This window comes from Acipenser ruthenus, chromosome 2 (genome assembly GCF_902713425.1).
Source record: "Acipenser ruthenus chromosome 2, fAciRut3.2 maternal haplotype, whole genome shotgun sequence".
In the NCBI taxonomy this organism is placed as follows: Eukaryota; Metazoa; Chordata; class Actinopteri; order Acipenseriformes; family Acipenseridae; genus Acipenser; species Acipenser ruthenus.
This window is the reverse complement of record NC_081190.1, coordinates 66918205-66942877: the sequence shown is the minus strand read 5'-3', so window position 1 is coordinate 66942877 and position 24673 is coordinate 66918205. Positions and strand designations below refer to the sequence as shown.

At 40.1% G+C, this 24673-nt stretch overlaps 1 protein-coding gene across 3 annotated transcripts in view; it reads right to left on the bottom strand.

The window, feature by feature from the left end:
* The window catches only part of LOC117408987 (GRB2-associated-binding protein 1-like), an 87129-nt gene that overhangs the window by 58272 nt on the left and 4184 nt on the right, over window positions 1–24673 (bottom strand). Inside the window, exon 1 of one of the 3 annotated variants that reach the window (XM_034014479.3) lies at window positions 7973–8351. The exons of the other annotated variants lie outside the window; for them this stretch is intronic. The gene's annotated coding sequence lies outside the window, so the exon portion shown is untranslated. Of the gene's footprint in view, window positions 1–7972; window positions 8352–24673 lie in introns of those variants that run through there. 3 annotated transcript variants of the gene reach the window in all.

Genomic DNA, 24673 nt, shown 5'->3' with positions numbered 1-24673 from the left:
GTGTGCTCTGCATCTGGCCAGTAGGGTTCGCTGTTGTGCGATGAGGAGAAGCAACCCCTGCCGGTTTCCCACCCCCCACCCTGGCAGCGTCACAGTCAATGTGACGCCCTCATCGGGGTCCCCAGCAAAGTTCGGCCTCTTTGCACAGCCTCCATGTCAATTCTAAATAAAATAGAATTGGATTAAACTAAATTCCTGTGATGGCCAGATTAAATACAATAATAAATCCCTTAATTTAAACTCTCTCTCAACTATTAATATACATATTATAATAACAATTGATGCTTGAACCTCTAATTGATGGGATTTGATTCTGTTGATGTAAGCAGATTTGCATTTTTTTTATATATTACAACATAAACACCTGCATGCCAAAATGTTGTTACCTTCCTCATGTATTTCTATATAATAGACAGACTGCAAAGGAAACATGTATTGCTTACATGTATCCATAACTTTTAAATCATACATTCTGAAGCAACACATGTAAAAGCTGCTACAGGAATCATTTTAAGACAGTGTAGCTTCAAGTTCAAATAATCCCATCCCCTTTTTTCATGATAAACAAAAGCCTCCCTTTCTCTCTGTCCTGCCCTCCCACCTTAGAAAAGCACACTAAGCTTTTAGGAGCCATTGCCATTCTGAAAGCTTTGCAAGCCAGCACTCCCCTCTGAGACAATGTGGTAATCAGCGTGTGTGTGTGTGAGTGAGTGTGTGGTTTGTTTGAGAGCACCACCTTAAAGTGGCAGACCATTATCCAACATCCCCTGGCAGGGTAAAGTATCACCCATCACAGATACTAATCCGTTTACTCTCATTTCCATCACTGCGTGCAGGGCAGCTCACTGCACTGCGCACGAGAGAGAGAGAAAGAGAGAAAGAGAGAGAAGGTCTGGGTATTGTTAAGCGATGGGGTTTCATTTCAGCAATGCAAATCGACAAAAAAGCTTGCCAAAATGATTCACTGGGCAGTGACCACAGAAATAACTCTGAAAATAAAGAGATTAGTATTCATTTTTTGGAAACACAAATAGTGCATAAATATGTAGTGTGCAGTACTGCATCTGAAATATTGCAGTATGTATGTGAGATGGGAATGTGAGACAGCAGGGAGGGGGTTAAAACCTCCCTGTGAGAGAATGCACTTTTTTGTTTGATTGTTTTGCTTTTGTTTAATTTAATTGTTTAATTGTTTTATTATATAATTATCCCCTGCACCTGGGTAGTAATTAAGAATGGGCACCAGGTGCAGGGTATTTAAGAGGAATAGTCAGTTTACTCGAGGCTGCTGAGTAGAAGGAGGCAGAAGGAAGGTGCTCTGCTTCCGAGCAGTCCTAATAGTAAGTGCTGTGTTAAACCAGTTTGTGTTTGTGTTGGCAGGTAAACGGCTTAGCCGTCCTGCAAGTTAGTGAGGGAAAAACTTGTGTAGTAAGCGCTCCAAACAGAGTTAGGTTTTGTTTTGTGTATTTGTTTTATTTTTGTGTTTATTAAAATATAGCGCAACCGCGCTTAAAAAAAAAAAAAAAAAAAAAAAAAAAACGCCATTTCTCTGTCCTGGGTCGTAATTTTAAAGGGACACGATGCCGAGTCAGTGCAATCTTGTTACAGTATGTACAGAAGGTCCTCACAATCATGTAATAAACTGCACAGTTTGTGAAAGGTTAATATTTTTTGTATAAAATCAAAAGTTTATCAATGCAATATGAAATGTCTATAGAAGGTTAGGAGTGTAAGATACAAGTTTGGTTAAGATTGGTGCAAAATTAAGGCAGTTATCATTTACCATAGAGTGTGATAGACAGAATGAGAACCCAAAACAGGCAACTGCTTTTTAAGTAGCACCCTATGCTTGAACACAACCTGAAAAAAACTAATTGTGCTGGTGTGGCTGGGCAAAAGCACTGCTGGGCTGAAATGTGTGTGTGGGGGGAATATTGGGTTGGTAGGGAGGGGGTTAAATTCCTCCCTGTCAAAATATGTGGGAATGCAGCTGGAGAAGATGTATAAAAAAGGTGATCACGGGTGTTAATTTGGAGTTGGTGATAGAGGTGGAGGTATGTGTTGCCGTGTTGCTGTGCTGTCGTTATATCCGAGTTTTTGTAGACTTTTTGGTTTGGGCCTTATGCTGTTTATTTTTGTTAAATGTGTGTTTTTGTATGTACTGTATTTGTGAATTAACATTGCGCCTCAGCACTAAACTTGCAGCTTTCTGTGCCTCCGAGCCTCTCGATCTGCCAGTAACGGCTTGGGCGTGACGCTACCCTGTCACAGTGGGGAATTTTTTTTTTTTTAATGAAAATATTTTATGTGAACACAACTATTGCTACATATTTTAAATATATTTCCACTTATTTCACCAAAATAATAAATGGTTTATTTTCCTTTTAATGTTATGGGAAATGGTCACCTAAACATTGTTATTCAGATGTTGCAACAGGAAGTAATTAGCATTTATGACAAGGACTTGGGCCCACCTACTGTTTGTTTAAATATGAATTATTAGAAAATCCCAGTTTGGCTTTGTGTCTCAAAGCATTAGGCTAAAACCGTAGATTCTGCAGATATCAACTATGCAGCCAATAACAAAATGGCTGAGGTAGGAGGAGCTTGTTATTCAGAGTTTATTATATTAATTGGAATCTTTCTCCTACCACTTCTATTCCAAATCTGCTCTATAATCAATCCATTACTGTTTGACCTAGATGGGAAAAAAATCAATTGAATCCAGAACATATCAAGGATTGAAATGGTACTCTGAACAAAAGTACTACAAACAGCATCTCCAAAATCACATACACTTTCCACAAGTCTGCAAGTGAAGTGCCAGACTGCTAATGTAAAGTAACCTATGTTGGCTGCTGCCCCATCAATATCAGATTCCTCACAACTAATTTGGTCAAGGAGTGCCACACATTAGAGAGTTGTCCTGTAACAGGAAGCTGTGACAAAGATCAATATCTATTTAAAACCCAGAGTGAAAAACTGTTGCCTTAAGGACTTCATCAATGTATCGCTGAGCAGTAAGGCTGCCCTCAATCTGCACCAAAGACGTTCTTGTGTTAAAGGAGGTTCCTCCCCACATCATCACACTTCCACTGCCCCACCAGTTGGCTTGAACAACGCAACAGTCAGCATAACGCTCACCATGACATCTCCACACACGTTGTCTTCCGTCAGGTCTGCCAAGGGCAAAACGGCATTCATCGGTGAATAAAACACTCCACCACTCTCTCTGCAACCACATGAGATGTTCTCTGGCCCACAGAAGACGGTGATTCCGTCTCTCAGCTGTTAACGTTACCCCTAAATGTCCTCCGAGCTTGCAAATCATTTTCATGCAGACGGCGAGCTACAGTTATTCTGCTGATGCGCAGGTTATTTCTTCCTGGAAATTGCTCATGCTGTAGCCACTGCAGTCTGAAAACGATTATACAGATAGATCAGTCGGATGTGACTATCTTGGCCCGGTGTGGTGACCCTCTGCCTTCCAGGACATGACCTGTCCCTCACAGAGCCGGTTTCCTGGTTTCTCTGGACTAGTCTGCTGATTGTTGAAGCAGAACATCTCATTCTCCGGGCAACTTCTCTCACAGACAGGCTGTCTTCAATCATGCCGAAAGCAACCAGACCAAACTCATTACTCAAGTGGGGCATGGTCGTATCTTTCGCTGTTCTTGCGTTAATTAAAATCTTTTTCTAATGGATATTTATACAGGTTCTTAATCAACTAATCAACTCATTTTTGCAATTTTAACTCAACTCAAATACCAAACACTGAGCACCTGGCGATTTTATGAAATCACATGACTTTAGCTCAGTATTTTGTTATCCCTAGGAACAATACTACTCAAACAATCAACAAACCTATCAGCTCACTATTTAAAATGTAAGTAACATTATGTATGTGCCCAATGAGATATTGATGTAAAACTTAGACTGCTGCGTTTTCATTATGCATCAGTATATATAATAAGATATGTATGTAGTCTGCATTTGCCCTTAGTAACAGAAGTTAATGTGAAACAAAAAATGCGAATGTGTAGTGTGAATGATCGATTTCAGGTTTAATTTCCAGGTTTAATATCTCACAAGACTATATGTGAAAAGGAAATTCTCTTAACACTACCTCTCAAAATAATGTGTACCGTCTGTTCTTGACACCGTCATTACCAAAACAGGAAGTTACAAATTTCAGCCACCTTCTAAGAAAGCCTCTGTGTCATAAATACAATCCAGTATATTTAACACTGGTATTTACATGCACTGGATTCCAGGGCGACCCAAAGCCCCAGTGTGTTATCTGTCAGGAGGATTTGTCAAATTAAGCTCTTAAACCTGCAAAATTGAGATGCCATTTATCTACAAAGCATTCAGAATGTGAAATTAAAAAAAAAACACTGGACTAAACAAAAGAAACAGGAACTTTGCCATCATCAACTTTCAATGCACGAAATGACAACATTTCTTGATGAACTGGTAGGAAAGATTCAACCCCAGGGATGTCATTAAGTTAGGTACGTTACATAAATACTTTACTTTCTACATGTACTTGTACATATACACATAAAAATTAGTTTAAAAATGTAGTTGTGGGGCTCCCGAGTGGCGCATCCAATAAAAGCACTCGCTCGAGTGCAGGATGCGCTCTATAGCCTGGACATCGCGAGTTCGAATCCAGGCTATTCCACAGCCGACCGTGGACGGGAGCTTCCAGGGGGTAGCGCTCAATTGGCTGAGCGTCACCCTGGGGGAGGGAGGGTTAGGTCGGCCAGGTTGTCCTCGGCTCACCGCGCACCAGCGACCCCTGTAGTCTGGCCAGGCGCCTGCAGGCTTTCCTGTAAGCTGCCCAGAGCTGCGTTGTCCTCCGACGCTGTAGCTCTGAGGCGGCTGCACGGTGAGTCTGCAGAGTGTAAAGAAGCGGGTGGCTGACGGCACACGCTTCGGAGGACAGCGTGTGTTCATCTTCGCCCCTCCTGAGTCAGCGCAGGGATGGTAGCGGTGAGCTGAGCCTAAAAATAATTGGGCATTTCAAATTGGGGAGAAAATAATAAAAACTAATTGGCAACGACTAAATTTATAAAAAAAAAGAAAATAAATAATGTAGTTGTGAAAAAATGCATGGCAAGCAGTACATGGGAAAAATCCAAACACCAAGGTGGTCCCTACATTGAAATTAGCCATACCTGTGGCTTTGCTTTTGATCCTTTAACAAAAAGTATGACTCCAACTGGGGTTGTGGTTGGAGGGCTATGGTACTGGTGGGTTAGCAACTGTTAAAGTGAAACATTATAAAATCTTCCTTACACACAAGAATTATCCAGTGGCAATTGAATAGAGCGCCTCTATTGTGGTTGAAACCCTAAAGGTTTGCAGATTTACTAAGTAACCAAAGTGAGGAGAAACACAGTGCTTATCCACCTGTGTGCTGGGAAACTAAAGAGTTAGTGGACCCCTTCTCCCCAAACGTCTTTAGAATGCAAGCTAAAAACACACAGCATTCCAGTGATGAAAACAAAAGGTCATGCTATTGGAGCTTCAGGAAGACTGTTAAATAAAGGTTCACCAAAGACTGGCTTTGTTATATTTGCTCCCCAGACATCCCTTCCATTACAGTATAGTCGACTCTCTACTGTGCTTTCAGTGTAATGTCAATGCAGGCCTTTACTGCTGTAAAGACATACTGTACTTCCAAGGCTTTTAAAAATACATTACTACAAAGTTATACAAACTGTTTCACTCCTCATTGTGTAGGTGACCTTCTTATTTTTGATGTGTATTATATTAAAGCTTGATAAAATCTCCGATCTCTATTGTGCTGTCTGACCAGTGCAATAGTTTTAATAAGAAGTATTCATTTAAGATACAAAGACAGGGTTGAGCAACTTAAATACATCTCAAAATGCTAAAAATACACAATAAAGGACTTAACCTCTTAAGCTTAGGTCTAACAACTGTTATTAAATTGGACATGATTCTTTAAGCTCCAAATCCTAGTTTTTCTCAGAAAGGGGGAAAAACAAACACACACACACACACACACAAAATAAAACATTTAATTGAATGGCTTCCAAGTAGTGAATTTTGTTGTTATTTTAGAATAGCAATTTTTTTTTTTTTTTTTTGCAGTCCTTACAGAAAACAATCCACTAAAATTAACAATATCGGAAAAAATAGCTTTGATAACCTAGCCCATTATTATTATTATTATTATTATTATTATTATTATTATTTATTTCTTAGCAGACTCTCTTACCCAGGGCGACTTAGTCGTAAACAAAAAATACATTTAAAAAATCACAGTACAAGTATTAATACAATTACAGTACAGCATGTATGCACCTAGCACACTGACACCAATCTGTCATCTCCTCCACCCTCACTTCCAATCCACAGTACGGCTCGTTTGACTTTACCACTGGAGACATTTACCCTTTCCATGCCCTGTCGGGATTCTGTGTGCCCTTTTATCTAGACCAGTGCTGCCCAAACCCGGTCCTGGAGAGCCCCTATCCAGCAGGTTTTATAGGTAACCTTTAATCATCAATTTCTTAACACCTGGACCAATTTCATTGTGATCAATTAAGCAGGTGATTTGCTAAATGAAGTAATTGAGAGATAATTTAGAGATCATTTGGTACAAAAAATGAACTACCCTTTTCAGCCCTCAATGGCCTGGATTACATGCTGGGAAAATGTCATGACTTATTTGTCTACTGTCATGACTTATTTAAGGTGGTACAGCTGAATTATAATTTTAGATAGTTTTGGTTTGTTTAATTTAACAATTCCTGCTTTGAAACTTCATGTTGTATTTGATTTTTGTATAATGTATTACATTTGTATTCAAACGTAAACTAAACATAAACCAAAACTAACTAAAATTGCAATCCAGACCGTACCTCTTTAAATAAGTCATGACAGTAAACAAGTAAGTCATGACATTTTCCCAGCATGTAAACTGGCCCAATGACCAGAATTCCCTTAATTGAACACGTTATTTGCTTAATTGATCAATAACTTCCATGTGTTCCCAGTCTTTAGAAATTAGTGATTTAGGGTGACCTACAAAACTTACTGGATAGGGGCTCTCCAGGACTGTGTTTGGGCAGCACTGATCTAGACCATGAGGGCACACTGTCATTAGATGTTCCGGTTTTGTTCAGTTTCAGGCCAAACTTTTTTCATAGACCTTTTAAAAGAAGTATTTATTGATATTTTGTTTGTTTCTTTTCTGGGGTTCGCCCATGCAGGAAACTAATTTATTACAACCAGTTTCAGTACTGTGTACTGCACTGATGTCTAACTTTAGAAGTCTTTAGAAATGTCTGAGCTCTAGATTGAACTGAAAGAAACCTCTGTGTTCATAAAGACAAAGCGCATGAGAAACACAACAGTGGTGGGTCTCGGAGTCACTGGAATGATTTGTTATGTCCTTTTCTTGCTTTCCTTCTCAATCTGTTTTAGTGTTGCTGCGGGAAAGTTTCAGCATGATAAAGACTAATTGATAATAATTTGAAGATGACTGCAAACTTGTATTTATGTACCATGCTTAGCCCCGTTGGTGACTAATTGGTAACTATACAGTAGGACAGTGTTGGCATTGGATCTGTTATCATACAGACTGTTTGAAGCCTATTGTTCATCCGATTGTTTCTGAATAACACAGCCTCCAGCAGAGCTATACACTAATGTACTGTCTGGCTACTATTGCAAAGGCCAAGTAACCCTTTTGTTAGAATTCCTTTAATGTGTGGGGGGGTGGGGAGGGGGGGCAGATCTCTATTCATCTACTGTATTACAAAATGTAGAACATCTACCCTTACTCACAAGACAGCAGCAAGGTTAATAAGAGAGAACTGTGAACAACAAAATCGTTTATCAGATCAGATGATGTAATTGCTGCCTGTTGTAAAGCTGAAACCATGACAAAAATTTACAAACAAAACAAAAAAAAAAAAAAAAAATCACTGACCTGAATGCCAAAAGCTGTATGAAAAGGTCCCCGACTTGAAGACACAGCGTTTACCCGAACAAAGAGCAGCAGGCTGTCTGACCATCAACTGGAATTGGTCCAGTGAGTCAAGCAAAAAGATAGCAAGTGCATGAACAGAGTCTTACAAAATCAGCAGAGGAGGAGGAGGAGGAGGAGGAGGAGGAGGCAGCAGCAGATGTGCTGTAAACAGTCCTTGTTATTAAAGAGGACTTCTCCTGGGAGCGTAGGTTGTAGCTGTGGTCACAGCCTTAGACTTCTTCACTACCACTAGCTTGCCACGATGATAGCCTGCCACACAGAAACCCATCTGGAGTGAAGAGCAGAGCTTTCTCTTGAACTCAGTTCTTTGGCTCCAGTCCAGGCTGATGACATCAACGGTTCACTCAATCCTAATTCAATGAAAAAGGGCAGCACAGAGAAGCAGCGCCAGTGGTATTTGTAGTAGTATTAGTAACTCGCAAGGGGTGAGAGCTAAGAGCAGACAGAGGTTGGAGTTACCAAAACAAGACTTACAGTAGCTGTCTCGCAGTAACCTGAGAAATTACACAGGGCATCTACGGCATTTCACAGCTTGTCTGCAACACTGGCCTCTCTCATAAACACTAAAGGAATATACTGGAGTAGAAACTGAGAAAATATCAACTTCAAGTAGAGTATTTCTAAGAACATATGCATCACTATAATTCAACATTGACATATAAAAACATATTAATTTCTTCATGAACTTGAAGCAAAAGTGGCCCAAGTTTGTGGTCAATTGATTTAAAGTAATACCAAACCATTTCTACAATGTTTGTATTAATTGCAACTGAATCTAAAGGTCCGACTTTTCCCAATATGCATATTTGAAATCTAAAAAGTTAATATCCATCATACAGTTAGAAGTTTCAGACCCACCCGTAATGAGCTCAGGATATGTGCGATCATGAATTACTTTGTATGACCCAAAAGTGCAAGAATACAGCAATAGATAGTGCTTTTCTCTCTTTTTTTACTGGTGCACATGCACAGTTCTAAACATATGTCACATTCTGCATCACTTCCTATTAACTTGTGCCAATAAGTACTGAAACAAGTATTCCAACAATGCATTCAAAATTCTAAAAAAGTATTGACAATGTCGACCCAAGGGACTTTTTCGACCTGAAAAAAGAAACAAGGACCAGGGGTCACAAGTGGAGATTAGATAAAGGGGCATTCAGAACAGAAAATAGGAAGCACTTTTTTACACAGAGAATCGTGGGAATCTGGAACCAACTCCCCAGTAATGTTGTTGAAGCCGACACCCCGGGATCCTTCAAGAAGCTGCTTGATGAGATTCTAGGATCAACAAGCTACTAAACAACCAAACAAGCAAGATGGGCCGAATGGCCTCTCGTTTGTAAACTTTCTTATGTTCTTATTTATGTTTATGCATTTAAAGTGAATCTCCTCTTAATAAACATAAAATCAAATAAACATAAAAATAAGAAAAGGGCTGTTTCCAGGGTAAACAACAACAAAAACAACAAAAAAAAACTTCCAACATAAAACATGTTTCAAGCATTCAATGAAGTAACACGGCATAGGTTGGTTGCGGAATTCCAAACGTCCCTCAGGCGTGCGACGTGTTCTGTCTTATATCAAGAACGCAAGTGCTAGCAAAACAACATTGGACCAATGGAAGCCATGACAGTGCCACCTTATAACTGCAGCCTTATGATGAGGAAGCACTGTAAATGTAATGCGGCAATCACTGGAAAGCCAGCTGTTAAACATTAGTGGTACACAGGAAATTCTACTGCAGCTCAGGCAATGGGAAACACTGCCATTCCAGTCCACGCTGTAATTTGCAACAAAAACACACAGAGACTTATGTGAAATTCCTGCAGGAAGGGATGAGCCAAGACGCAGGGAAGGGAATATACACTTAGGATTGTGAACTTAGAATCCCCGGGGGCTGTTACAGAAAATTGTCTGTGGAGTCTGCAATGAATGCCTCTACTGTACTTGATAACACAGTGTTTCTATTTTTAAAATGTATTTTTACATTTTTAGTACATGTGAAAAAATATTTGCATCTACTCACACAGTGCCAAAAGAAGTGTAAACAGGAGAGAATGAATCTAAGCTGCAAGTCTACCTCCCGACCAGGAAGGGGCGCTAAGTAAGGGTCGTGGTACGCCTTCACAGGGATGAGCTGACTCGATGGTAGGACGGAACTGGAAGTTGGCCAGCTTGATGGAAGGGCATAGCTAGAAAACTGCCGAACAACTCTATTGTGATCAGCTGTGTTGTGCGTGCCGATTGGATAGAGCACGGCGCTGTGCCGATCATGGGGAGGAGTTTGGCAGTACAAAGGGGCCACATCTATGTGAATACAGCCCCTTACGCTGACAAGCCGGAGGTATTGACAGTTTACAAACTGAAAATGAACATGCATCAAAATCTTTTCCCTTTTTAATCCAGTAAAAAAACAGAACTGGTTATTTCTCTCTAAAAAATGTGGTCTGTTAGTCGCAGTTTAGTTATACAAGATGTACTGTAGCGCTTTCATAATTTTTAGGAAACATAATTGCACATAACTTGAAACATATGACAAGAGAGTCTATAAATAGCCACAAAAAGGGAACTCATGTAGCCAACAGCTGCTGTCTGACTACCTCACTTTGGGAAAAGTGCTCATGACTTGTATGGTAGGCTTTTTTTTATTATTCAGCATTTTTAAACTAAATATTGAATTCATGAATTATTTTAGCTGAAGGCTGGGTTTTACTAAAGGCTGCTTCATACTTTTGCAGCAGTAGAATGCTATTTGTCAATTCAGCCAATTCAGAAGGTCTGTATGTCAAGCTCTTTGTGCTTTTATATTTAGTCTGATTCAAGATCAGTCAAGTGGTTCAAATTCTGTTAGGAACAGGTTTTCTGCCCATTCAGTGTTTTATTAACTCTGGGTTAATTTTCAAAAAGGATTCAATTCTGCATCAACTTTGGTTTAACAAAACAAAGTGTGTTCTTCACTTTATTGACAGACATCTCTATACTGTAAAGAAACCATAAATTATTCCATCTTCACAACCAGGCTCAGTGCTGATCCGACTATTCCATGCTGGGAATAGTAAATTGACGCAGAGCGGCTTTGTTTTGTTATCAAGTTAAAACACCTTCCACAGACAGTACAACTGCATGGGACGTTACAGGTTAGCTATTTAGATTGGAGCATAAAGTGTTAGTCTTAGTTTGATTTATTTGGAATATTCACTGGCCTACAATAACAGCCTGGCGTGGAGCAACCTCCACAACTCGCCCTCTCTCAACAGGAGTCCCCCAAGGGTCAGTCTTGGGTCCTCTCCTGTTCTCTCTCTACACCCTCTCCCTGGGCCCCCTCATCGCATCCTATGGTTTCTCATACCATTTCTATGCTGATGATGCTCAGATTTTCCTCTCCTTCCCCACCTCTGACTCCACCATCCCCTCCCATATCTCTACCTGTCTGTCTGCTATCTCCTCCTGGATGCACTCGCATCATCTCAAACTCAACCTCTCTAAATCTGACCTCCTTTTCTTTCCCTCCTCCTCCGCCCCCTCCTCTGATCTCTCTATATCTGTTCCTCTGGAATCTACCACACTCTCTCCCTCTTCCTCCGCTAAGAACCTCGGAGTCACCCTGGACCCCTGCATCTTATTCCCAGCACATCTCCACTCTGGCACTCACTTGCCGATTCTTCCTGAGCAACATACGAAGAATCTGACCCTTCCTCACCAACTACGCCACCCAGCTCCTGGTCCAGGCCCTGGTACTCTCCCGCCTAGACTACTGCAACTCCCTCCTGGCTGGCCTCCCTGCGTCTGCCACCCGTCCGCTCCAGCTCATCCAGAACTCCGCTGCCCGCCTGGTGTTTTCTCTGCCTCGCTTCTCCCATGCAGCTCCACTGCTCCGCTCACTCCACTGGCTCCCGATCACCGCTCACATCCAGTTCAAGACTCTTGTACTAGCCTACAGATGCCTTGACCAGACTGCACCCAGCTACCTCCAAAACCTCATCTCTCCCTACACTCCCACTCGACCTCTCCGCTCCACCTGCACTAGAAGACTGGCTCTACCTCCTCTACGCTCCCCTGCCTCCAGAGCCCGCTCCTTTTCCACCCTCGCCCCGCAGTGGTGGAATGACCTTCCTACAGATGTCAGGACTGCCTAGTCTCTGACCACATTCCGGAGCCTCCTCAAGACTCACCTCTTCTGTTTTTCACCTGGGACACTTATCACCCTTCCTTAAATGCGCTATACTTGCTCTTATCTGCCCCCTATTTCACTGCATTTAATCCTGTACGTCAGAGTACTGTAATCTGCCAAGTGTTTAATCTGTAGTATTTTGTATTTAATCATATCCTGATGTAACTATCACTGACACTTATCTGCTGTATCATTGAATTGTATTTTGTCACACTTGTAATTGCTTGAACCAACGTCATTGTATTTATCTTGCTCTTAATTGTATTATTACTTGTACTGTGATACTTGAAATGTATTTGCTTTCGATTGTAAGTCGCCCTGGATAAGGGCGTCTGCTAAGAAATAAATAATAATAATAATAATAATAATAATAATAATAACAACAACAACAACAACAACAGCCTGGTGAGTATGTGCTTTTGCCAGACATATCTAAGCAACAATACAACCCAAAGTACAGTTGAAAGTTCAATATAAAACAAGATTTTTTTCACAAATTAGCCTTCAGATTTTGTAAAACAAGCAAACAAACAAAAGAGTAAAGATAGTAGGTCCTCCTCTCATTTGCAACAGTAAAACGTATTCAAACAAAACAGGTGGTTTCTTCAAACCTTGCCAAATTTCCTCACCCTGAGAGCACAAGTTGTATTTGCAAACCCCACAGTTTTTGATGTACTGCCAATCCCTGGTTTGTTGGACATAGCAGGAATTGCTGTATCATAATTTTGTTTTTCCAGGAAGTTCATTGTTGTTCAAGTTACATATTGCCTCTTAAGAAATGGCTCTGACATGGGTTAGGGAGGTAAAACCGTCAGTGACTGTTTCTCCTCCTGCCAGAGCGGACAACTGCAGGGCTGGCCTTTGTCCACCAGAGGTCGGTAGCTCGCTGACATCCGCTTGAGTTCCTGGGTGAAAAAGCAGCTCGCTTGGGTCGTGGGATCGGAGTACGGCCACTGAATCTTTGGGTCTCCCGAGCCATGTGAGGAACACCAAAATTATTTTAAAAATCTCCACCGTTAAATCAGAAGATAGGACATCCTGGACATACCTGTCCTCATAGTCTGTAAATCCTACACACTGTGGTCTACAGTGCACAGCTGGGGAGATTTCATTGCCCTGAATAATATATTCATACTTTGTAGCTGAACTGGTCATTGCCGTATAAAAAAGGAGCAATATCACGGTCTTGAGGTGAAAAGTTTTAAATTTCTAGTAATGCCTGTTTAACTTCAAGTGCAATATGAAACAGGCTGCAACATCTACTTTGGATCTAACTTGTAAGAGTGCAAAATATACTGTCATGAGAATTAAACATTTACAAAATGAGCAAATCTACAAAATAAAGCCATATACTTATGTATCTAAAACTTAAATCAAGTCACAGACCTACAGTATTCAGTGTAAACAATAAGAAGTGTCTACAATCTGAGCAATTTATCTATATCTATACACACACACTATTATTACACGTGTAAACACTGTATAAAGGGGCATGTGCTTTAGAACAAGCAGACTGTGACCAGATTGCTATAAAAATGTACAGGAAGTAACGTTAAAACAGTACATATCAAAACTGGATCACTGTACTTAATTCCTTTATCAATATTACCAGGATCAGAAGAAAAATTCAAAAGAAAAGAAAAGGCAGTGAATCACGTACAGCAGCTGTGCCAAAGCCTTTGGGGGTATTTACATAGCCACTGTATGTTTGAACAATACTGCCAACAGGAATCTCTTCTGTTTTCTGTTCATTTTCCTGAAACACCCTTTTAAACTGTGCCAACACTGGGAGCCTTCTTTTCCCTCCCATGGCAGTTTGCTTACTAAATTATGCTGTGTGTCAATTCAAGTTAGCTTTTCCGAATGTTATTTTACAGAATCAATTTGGCACAATAAATTACATTTTAAAAACGTCAAGACAATCGGCTCTTTACTAGGTTTTTGCAACAAGATTTTTCCAAGTCACCAGTGAGGGAAATACAAGAAGCTATCTGGAAGAGGCGTAGTGGTTGCAGCTCAAGACCAGATCTGGGTTGGAATCCCAGCTTAGACAACGATTCACTGAATTGTATGAAATGCATGACTTTCGGGGAAGCGATACCTCACACTTTTTGTAATATCTCTCTTTTTTTGCCCTAGGTCAGGTTTTAAACCATGCAATTCTATATTAAAATCACTGGTTGTAAAGCCAAGTAAACCAGTGAAAAGTAAACGGTTAAAGTTGAATTCACCTGTTTAATATTTACAAATGAGATGACCTACAGTCAGCAGTCCAGATGAGCTATGTACCTGCTGTATTTATGCATTAAAAAATACGCACTAAATCTAAACTGAATGCATAAAAATATGCATAGCAATTTTGCTGTACAGCTTGTGTGCCTCTCCTAAAAAGTCCACCAACAACTACAACTCCCAGAATACAATGTCTTCAGTTACTAGGAAACTGTACACAAGAAAAAACAACCAACAAACATTATCCAATATCTGGCTAGACCTGTTGTCTTTGCAGCCAATCACAGTAAAAATAAGAACATTTTGAAGCTACACAGGTTGAAGCGTAAATACCCCAGTCCAGCTACAAATCCAACTGGAACCATCGTCAGAGGCAACCGCTAAAAAAAAAAAAAAAGGTGCCTATATTAAACAAACTAAACATTAAACATCTAGATTAATGCATTTCCTTATTTTATTTCTCTGAATGGCTTTATATTGAAGTTGTAACATGTTCACTGAGTTTAAGAATTTAATGTAAAATATAAAGTAATGTAATTAATTTGCGATACCTCGAGAAAGATGTGCCAATTAAGAACCCTGTAGAACACACATGGTTGTACAGTAGGTCAAAATAACATTGCAGTTCCAGTAAAAGCACTCGCTAAAGTGCAGGATGCGCTCTATAGCCTGGATGTCGCAAGTTCGAGTCCAGGCTATTCCACAGCCGACCGTGGACGGAAGCTTCCAGGGGCCAAGCGTCGCCCGGGGGGAGGGAGGGTTAGGTCGGCCAGGGTGTACTCGGCTCACCGCGCACCAGCGACCCCTGTAGTCTGGCCGGGCGCCTGCGGGCTTGCCTGTAAGCTGCCCAGAGCTGCGTTGTCCTCCGACGCTGTAGCTCTGAGGCGGCTGCACAGTGAGTTCACAGTGTGTAAAGAAGCGGGCGGCTGACGGCACACGTTTCGGAGGACAGCATGTGTTCGTGTTCGTCTTCGCCCCTCCCGAGTCAGCGCAGGGGTGGTAGCAGTGAGCTGAGCATAATAAAATAATTGGGCATTTCAAATTGGGGAGAAAATAATAAAAAAAACTAATTGGCAACGACTAAATTTAAAAAATAAATAAATAAATAATAATATTGCAGTTAAAATGGAAGGCTCTTTTTTAATGCCTGCCCCATTACCATTAGAGATTGTACAGTATTTAAATCGAGATTACTCATGACTTCGAGGTTAATGTTGCATTTTACCCCCTGAAAATACATTTTACTCTCTGTGTTCAAATTAGAGGGTAAATTACTCCCAGACCTAAAACCTGGAGTGCTGCCTACAGTAATTTGTATTTCCTCTTGCAACATCAATAAAAACTGAACTGTACTTGTTCTGAGGGTCCTTTCATGCTCAGCTTGTTTGTTTTTGGATAGTTACTATAAATATTTAATAGGAGAGCAGAAAATGATGAAGAGGCTGAGGAATAACTAGCAGTTCATAATAATAATAATATTCTAACTGAACATGTTTAATCAAATCATTTATAAATGTATGACTGACTTAGTCCATTAATCTGACAGGTCAGGCAGCATGTGCATACTCTGAAACAATGCCCAGGCAACCAAATGATTTTAACCATTTTTATGTAAACATTAAGCTAGCTTTCTAACATTACCAGATCTTTCATCACAAACAGTTCTACGCCAGATTGTCACAAACAAAAGAGCTGCAAACAACACTTTACAGACAAGGGTCTCTTATCGACAGACAGCTGCACCTGCACTAACCTGAGCGTTTGAAATGGAAGTATCGTCACACTCTTGTGCTGTTAATAACATTCTGAACTACAGAAGAGTCAGGTTTGGTTTCTGTTGATGTCTCTGGCGTTGGTGGTTTAGCTTTTTTGTTGTAGAAAAACTCCAAAACGTAGAACAATCTTTTTTTTTATTTTTAACAGAAGATCCAAATACACTGTTGTGCAAAAAAAAAATTCAGTTTAGAACACTTCCGATTAAAAACAAAAAAGGAAATACAAAGCAAAAGGACCTGAACTTTTAATATAATACATAATTTAATTCGTACTTATGGTTGTTCATTTTTGTTAACTGACATTTGGTGTTCAAAGCAAAGCAAAACATTTTATTTAATTTCACAAATCCTGACTAATTTAATTACCGTTTGACTGACAGGACTGCCGATGGTACCTAATCGTCTGAAGGTTCGGGGGAGGAGGGACTTGTGAACACAGTTGCATTAACTACATTGTATAACTACAGCGCCTTTAAAAAAAAAAAAAAAAAAAGAGCAACAGCTGATCCAAAGAAAAACTTGGGTTGATTGACAGCAAATCCAGCCACTCTTTTTATGGTATCGCACTGCACTGACATTCGCTAGCCTAGCAGGCTTTATTGAGCTGCCGGACACGCTGTAGCCTAAACAAATAATCAGAATGAAAACGAATAGGTAACCAAACTTTGCCGTTTCTCTCTCAGCAGCATCCAGAACTGTTTTCATTCTGATTTATTTCTTTAGTTATTCATTTAATAATAGGTTGTACATTTACCACTCCATCTCCAAGACCTGGATGGACTTGGTTACCGTCCCTTGATGAAGCTGGCTGCACAATCCGTGAAAAATGATAATCTTATTAAGTAGGCTGGCCGCTGGAGAGGTCAGCTGGCAGTAAGATATGTCGTTAGGCGAGTGCATTCTATGTAAATACATAGGCTACTCATGACATAGTAGATGTCCTCTACCCCATCTATGTGTGTAGTAGTTAGGCTACATAGCATATACAGTCATAGCCTATATGTTACATGCATCTGTGTGTGGTGCAGCTTGCTTATGTATTTTCATTGGTTGACAGCAACGCGGTAAATAAAAAGTTCGCTCCGTAAGCGAAAAGAAAAATCAGTGCCGCCCATGCCACGTCCGCCCCGCATAGACTATAATGGAAAGTGAAAAATCTAACAATAATGCAATTTCTTTATTTCTTACACGTTTCAGTGTGAACGATCCTAACACAGTGGATAAACCACTGCCTGGCAGAAATCTGGGGGGGCATGTGACCAGGCGTGCCCTCCCCTACGCGTCGCCACTGATGATGATAATAATAATAATAAAGTGCAGAGTTGTGACGAAGTGCCCGCCCCTGTGTGTATTTTCTGTTATATGTTGCGTGTTAATGTTGGTGTATAGTCATTGGTAAATGGGATATAAATGGGTCTGTGTAACACGAGTGATTTAAAAATGTAGATTTCTATTTAGGCACAAGGATGGCACAAATCACTTCACATGCTGGTTAAAATGTAATGTGTGGTCACGGGAGTACACTTAATTCACGTGCAGTTGTACCGAGATTCCAATTGAATGATTGACTTGCAATCGAGTCGCGGTACAACTGCATAAAAGCAGCATGTTTTCACTCACTGGTGGTGTGTTCGGTGAGTGGAGAACGGGATAGAAGACGGAGGTAATAATTGTAAAAGTAATAAGTAGTTAAATCTGCTCACCGTGTTTTGTCTGTATAGTTCGTTTTGTTTGTCTGTTTATTTTGGCTCAAGTGCCGTGTCCTGTTTTGTGTTCAAACCTTTTATTTTCTGTTCTGTTTAATTATTAAATGCTGAGCGCGATCACGCGCTCAGCTTCATCAAAACCCCAAGTTTCTGTGTGTTACTTCCTGTTTCTGGTCTGACGTCACCCACTGCAGCCGTCTTTGTGACAAGAAGTCATTAATCAGAACAAAAAAAAAATCTTTGCTGGAGAACAGATGTTAAATTTTAATATCCTTTTTAATTCGTAATGGTCACTAAATTATTAACTGGAAATGCATTTCCCATTTTGGGGGCTGAACAATTCCACATGCCTTTTTTCACAAGATTAACCTGCAAACAAGGTTATGGAAGCAGTAATTTTTTATTATTTTTTATATATATAAACTTGACAGGTGTCAACTGGAATTTCAGCAGCAGAATCCAAGCTGCACACCTCTTTACACAGCTGATTTTATTACCTTTGTTTTCTTCTTGTAGCCTCATCTTTGCAAAATGAATTAACGGTTCTTCGTAAAAATGAAATCTTTCTGCAAACAGTCTGACTTTGAGCACAGATCAAGGCAGGTATCCTGCAGTAAGTAACAAAAACCATACAATTTACTTAAATACTGACTCCTTGGAAGTCTAGCAGAGGCAATGATGTAGAGCATTATTACTGCAGATCAGCTATACAACCTTCACTCATCTTAGTTTATATCAAAGTAGCTGCATGAAAAGCTCTGCAAAGCAGAGTGTTAAACAAAGGTTTCAAATACAGTGTCAAGAAAACACAGTTTGAAGAAGGGGAGTAAAAATAAAGTTATCACAGCTCTGCAGAGAGTACATCACACCAACAGTACTGTTCCTCTAGGCTGTGCAAACTACAGTACATGCAGTGTGATTGTAACGCGATTCACGCAGGATTCTTGTGTTACTATAGAGTGAGCGCCAAGTGGACACTGTAGGAATGGTCCATGAAAGTAGAGTGAAGCTTGAGTGAAGGACGCGTTGAGATCGAGTGTCGTTGTGCATTGAGAGGGGCACTGTGAGCTAAATGCTTGTACAGCACTGAGTTCATTACATTTGTTTGTCTTAATTTTTACTGTATTTAAAATTACAGGAACATTTAGAGAAAGACCAGTATGAACAAAATCGCTCAGATAAGGCAAAGAAATTAAAGCCGAGCGCCATGCCCACAACCTTCCAGCATAAGCCAGCCCCAAAGCATCGTTCTCCTCGGAAAAGAGATGTCCGACTCTCGCCGGAGAAGCCAGCAAAGAAAAGAACAATGAGTAGGAGCTGGTGAACGTTCATATTGTCGGCCTAAATGCAATTCGACGCAAGTGCAGCAGACAGCATCCAGCAGTGACAGTAAGCTTGAGTTGTATTGTATTAAATAGGGCTTGAACTTTATTTTAAAACTTAATTAGTAGTTGTTGAGCCATGTATGCATCCCAATTAAGAGAACCATCTGTTAAATTAGTGTGAGAAAACAAAAGCATAATGAAAACGATACAACTTTAAAACCTATTTCTTTTACTGCAAAACCCTTTTAACTCATTGGATTGTTCTGCTGCAGCAATCAGCTAAACTGTAAACAATAGCAGTACCCGAGTACTATTATAATGTCTACAGGCTAGTAAAGACAAATAAAAATGTATTTACTTATTAACACAAATAAACAACAGTGATTCAAAACATGCAAGTTATGTGTTGATGATGTATTCATTTTTCTAACAGTTTAGTATATATGCAAGAAAAAAAGAAAACAAAGTTAAAATGATAATAAGAATAACAACAACAATATAACTGAACTCTTTTTTAATTAAGTTTTGTTTATGTCCTTTTGACTTTATAGGACATAAAAAGTACTTTGAAAAAATGCATGCAATAAGAAATAAAAATGTCAAATGAATGCACACATTACCTGCTTTCAAGTTACATTAATCTGATGTTAATACTCATCTCAGTGGGAAAGAGGGAGGGCCGTGGATTTTTTTTTATATACAAAATATGGGGTTAATCAATTTTCTTGCCAGGTCGCCTCATCTCATCTAGACTTTCCAACTGGCTCCACTACTTATCGGACGCTTTGAGACGGGACAGGGTTTTGAAGTTGCCCTTAAATTGAAAGTAATATGTCCTAATCTGCACTGACTAGGATTTATTTGTACCGACTCCCCCGATCAAATAATAACACCGATCAGCTGTTCACTCGTCAGATCGGCAACAGAAAGTGAACAGCTGATCATTATAATAATTTGATCGAGACATTATGTATTATCCACTAATACAAGATAAAAAGAAACTTTAAAATATTGATAAAAAACACAATAGAAAATAAATACTGAAAAATGGTTTTGTTTTTTTATTCTTTAAACACTGTGATGCTGTCTAGCGGTAAGGAACAAAATCAATTTAGCAATGGTTTTATTTAATAAAATTAACCCAAGCACAATTTGTCTATGTGATTTTAATAACTTATTACAACAAATAAAACATTTCCGTACCACAGATTTCCTCATAGATTTACATTGCGGAGAGTGCACGCCCACTCCGGTTTGGCAACAACATGGCGCCTGTGCTGAAAGTTGGCCAAACTCTCTCTATATACGGCTCTGGTGTGAAAGTAAGGTGAAATGTGCAGGAGAGTAGAGTGAAGACAGAGTGAAGACAGAGTGAAGACAGTGTGAAGACAGAGTGAAGACAGAGTGAAGACAGTGTGAAGACAGTGTGAAGACAGAGTGAAGACAGAGTGAAGACAGTGTGAAGACAGAGTGAAGACAGTGTGAAGACAGAGTGAAGACAGAGTGAAGACAGTGTGAAGACAGAGTGAAGACAGAGTGAAGACAGAGTGAAGACAGTGTGAAGACAGAGTGAAGACAGTGTGAAGACAGAGTGAAGACAGAGTGAAGACAGTGTGAAGACAGAGTGAAGACAGAGTGAAGACAGAGTGAAGACAGTGTGAAGACAGAGTGAAGACAGAGTGAAGACAGAGTGGTGGTGGCGTGAGCTTGCGTGAATCACGTTACAATCACGCTGCATGTACTGTAAAGTAGATAAAACAAACACGGAGTCAACATTTTAGCGTCTGAAAGACTGCCATTACATGTCACAGCTTGGAAGTACTCAACAATATTGCCCTTGACCCAAGCCAAATCAACATCAACAGCACCCCCCCCCCCCCCCCCCCCCCGAACCCCCCAAAAAAAAAAAATTTGCACAGAGTAGTAAACGTCCCTGTTCTGTGATCTACTAGTCTGGAGCCAATCAGGCTGCCACATGTGCAAAAGGCAGCTGCTATTTGTCATCTGGCTCAAGTGAACACACGTCACTGATACCACTGCTGAATAATGCTTCTAGACGTCTACTGGAACTTGCTACAGCAGATTCCCCCCCCCCCCCCCCTCAAAAAAAAGACTACTTCATTACTGGAATTCTGTATTGCTCTTTTACTAACTGGAAATGTAACTCAACTATTACACTTTTAAGAAAACAAATGTTAATGCCTTAAATTAGGGAAATCGTGGGACTGCTATCAAAGTATCCAGTAACTTCTTGGCAACCTTGAGAACCTTTTATACAGCTAATACAGTACAAGATTTAAAGTAATGCAAAAGCAGTAACAGGCTTGGAAAAGGAGTGCTAACCAAGGTTTTAACATCCACCATCTAACCTTACTAGCACTGCTAATATCACTTGTCCCCTGTTCTTCTGGTGAAGGTCTTTTGGTTATTTGTCTGTATTTAATACTTCAGTTTGGATTGAATATGCAGCAAAATCGATGACAATGCTAATGATGAACAGGGGGTGCTGCTTCCTTGTACCGAAGTGTGTGTACTGTAGTTCCAACTAAATCAAGCTGCAATCAAACAATTCGACAGCAAAAGGTATTTGAGAGATTTGCATATCCTGCATAAACAAACAGAGAGGGACCAATAATAATGTTGAGAAGGATTTATTGAGAGACTATATATACTCCCTTGAACTTTTTTCACATTTTGTTGTGTCAGTGCCTCAGAGTTTCATGCATTTAAATGAGGATTTTTTTCCACTTATCTACAAACCATACTCCACACTATTAAGGGGAAAAAAAAGTTTTTATTGAAAAAAATTATATATTAAATACAAAACTGAAAGATCATAATTGGATAAGTCTCCACCTCCCTGAGTTAATACTTGGTGGAAGCACCTTTGGCAGCAATTACAGCTGTGAGTCTGTTAGGATAGGTCTCCACCAACTTTGCACACCAAGATTTGGCAATATTTGACCATTCTTCTTTACAAAACTGTTCAAGCTCTGTCAAGTTCCTTGGGGAGTGTTGATGGACAGCAATCTTCAAGTCATGCAACAAATTTTCGATTGGATTTAGGTCGGGGCTCTGACTGGGCCCCTCAAGGACATTTACCTTTTTGTTCCTTAGCCACTCCAGTGTAGCTTTGGCTGTGTGCTTTGGGTGGTTGTCATGCTGAAAGGTGAACTTCCGTCCCAGTTTCAGCTTTCTTGCAGAGGGCAGCAGGTTTTCCTAAAGGACTTCTCTGTACTTTGCTCCATTCATTTTCCCTTCTATCCTGACAAGTGCCCCAGTCCCTGCCGATGAGAAACATCCCCATAACATGATGCTGCCACCACCATGCTTCACAGTAGGGATGGTGTTCTTTGGGTGATGCGCTGTGTTGGGTTTGCGCCAAACATAACGCTTTGTATTTAGGCCAAAAAGTTCCATTTTAGTTTCGTCAGACCACAAAACTTTTTGCCACATGGCTACAGAATCTCCTGAGTGTTATTTTGCATACTTCAAATGGGATTCAAGGTGGCTTTCTAAAGTAATGGCTTCCTTCTTGCCACCTTACCATACAGGCCAGATTTGTAGAGTGCTTGGGATATTGTTGTCACATGCACACTTTGACCAGTCTTGGCCATAAAAGCCTGTAGCTCTTGCAAAGTTGCCATTGGCCTCTTGGTAGCCACTCTGGTCAGTCTCCTTCTTGCTCGGTCATCAGGTTTGGAGGGACGGCCTGATCTAGGCAGTGTCTTGGTGGTGCCATACACCTTCCACTTCTTAATAATCGTCTTGACAGTGCTCCAAGGGATATTCAAGGCCTTTGATATTTTTTATACCCATCCCCTGATCTGTGCCTTTCAACAACTTTGTCCCGGAGTTCTTTTGAAAGTTAACCTACAGGAACTGCTGAATTTATCCTGAAATCATGTGAATCACTACAATTTAACACAGGTGGAGGCCACTTAACTTGGTTTGTAATTTTGAAGGCGATTGGTTACACCTGAGCTAATTTAGGATTGCTATTACAAGGGGGGTGGACACTTATCCAACCAAGCTATTTCAGTTTTTTTTTTTTTTTTTTTTTTTATTAATTTTCTACAAATTTCTAAAATATTTTTTCACTTGGAAGTTGTGGGGTAGGATGTGTAGATAAATGAAAAAAAAACTATTTTCATGCATTTTAATTCCAGACTATAAGGTAAAAAAAGGTGAACATTTTGAAAGGGGGTGTAAACTTTCTATAGGCACTGTATAATGAATGAGATATATTAGGGTTGTAAATCGAACCCTGATGCTGACATCGATTATCGTGAGAATTCTAACAATGATTATCGTTCATTATTGAGTTAAAATACTTACATAGCACTCTCCAATTTTCATATTCTTGTTTTGTGTAAAATCTGACAAATATCCAGTGTGAACATAGCGGTAAATTAAGAAAAAATAAATAAATAAAAAAAATCAACCCCACTGTCCAAAGGAGAAAACAAAAACAAGGTTTGAAGACTACATTAACATTATGGCCTATTCACATGGAAATAATTTGATCTCTCATTTGTTTTAAATGTGCTGTAGGTTACAATTTATGAATTACGTGGCCCAGCTTCTGCTAGTGAAAGCAGCCGTCCTTTCCAGTGTGCCGCGGCTGCAGAGATGCATTTCACTTTTTGCTGTCATATTTTAACTTTACATGACTCTGCATAGCCACTTAGAGTTGCATTATCTTCAGTGAATACAACTATCTTGTACTAGCCTACAGATGCCTTGACCAGACTGCACCCAGCTACCTCCAGACCCTCATCTCTCTCTACACCCCCACTCAACCTCTCTGTTCCTCCTGCACTAGAAGACTGGCTCTACCTCCTCTACGCTCCCCTGCCTCCAGAGCCCGCTCCTTCTCCACCCTCGCCCCGCAGTGGTGGAATGACCTTCCTACAGATGTCAGGACTGTGATCAATTCAACTTCCTCCGATAGTACATGTGTGATCGAGGATGTTTTTCTAAACGGAATGAAGTTTAAAAAACATCTGAAAGCAAACTTTCCTTTCACTCTGGGCGCTGGCATCTTCTTCATACGCGTTGTCATAACTGCTGTAAATGATACAAAACACGACGCAAGTGTATGCAAACTAGCAAAATAGTAATGATTCGTCACATGCACGTCACCTTTCCTTAGCCCTACCTTAAATTAACATAACATTCATCTCAGGAGTCATTTACTCACCAACATCCATGTTTTCGTCGTGTTTAACTGTAACTCCCTTTTAAAATGACTTTGAGCACTGTTTAATGTGTTTTGGTTTCTGAATTAAAACAGAGAAACTGTTAATTGTGAAATTAATTCGTAAAGGAGAGGGAAAAAGTCGGAAGAAAACAACGAAAGTCAGAAGCTCTAGCGTGTGTGTGTGTATATATATATATATATAACTCGTCTCAACACGTAGGAGAGG